Source organism: Trypanosoma cruzi, assembly GCF_000209065.1.
Source record: "Trypanosoma cruzi strain CL Brener chromosome Unknown tcruzi_1047053493831, whole genome shotgun sequence".
In the NCBI taxonomy this organism is placed as follows: domain Eukaryota; phylum Euglenozoa; class Kinetoplastea; order Trypanosomatida; family Trypanosomatidae; genus Trypanosoma; species Trypanosoma cruzi.
Window position 1 is genome coordinate 1 of NW_890624.1, and position 559 is coordinate 559.

Genomic DNA, 559 nt, shown 5'->3' on the forward strand with positions numbered 1-559 from the left:
ACCACATCCCGTCCGATTTGTGAAGTTAAGCGTGCACAGGCCTCGTTAGTACGGCGATCAGTGATGGCGCTGGAACCCGGGGTGCCGTACCCTTCCCACTTTTTTTTTTTCTTTCCGCCACCGCGCGCCGCCAGTCGCTTTTTCACCGAGCCGAGGCGGGCGGTGGGTGGGCTTTTCGAGCGCGCGGGCGCCGCAGCAAAAAAGAAAAATTGCTGACGCAGTTCCCGCGCCACATGTGGGGAAGCGAAGCGTCCGGAGGCTTCGTGGCAAAATCCGGAAAGGGGCCTGCGGAGCCTCATTTTCCATGTGTTTTTTTTTTCCTTTTAAAAATTTCTTCTTGCCGTTTTTCCTAAATTTTTTCCCCCTGTTTTCATCATCTCCCGTGGCGTCAGCGGTTGCACATCGCGTGGCGCGTCGCCGGGTACGACCATACTTGGCCGAGTGCACCACATCCCGTCCGATTTGTGAAGTTAAGCGGCCACAGGCCTCGTTAGTACGGCGATCAGTGATGGCGCTGGAACCCGGGGTGCCGTACCCTTCCCACTTTTTTTTTTTCTTT

The 559-nt window shown here is 55.8% G+C and overlaps 2 non-coding genes across 2 annotated transcripts; both read right to left on the minus strand.

Annotated features, from left to right (window-relative positions):
* Positions 1-84, minus strand: Tc00.1047053493831.10 (the record flags this gene model as incomplete). Its single annotated transcript, XR_008255049.1, has 1 exon — positions 1-84. It is a non-coding gene; the product is annotated as a 5S ribosomal RNA (M5), 3' partial (ribosomal RNA).
* A 335-nt stretch (positions 85-419) lies between these two features.
* Tc00.1047053493831.20 lies at positions 420-529 on the minus strand. Its single transcript, XR_008255050.1, has one exon. It is a non-coding gene; the product is annotated as a 5S ribosomal RNA (M5) (ribosomal RNA).
* Positions 530-559: the final 30 nt, after the last annotated feature.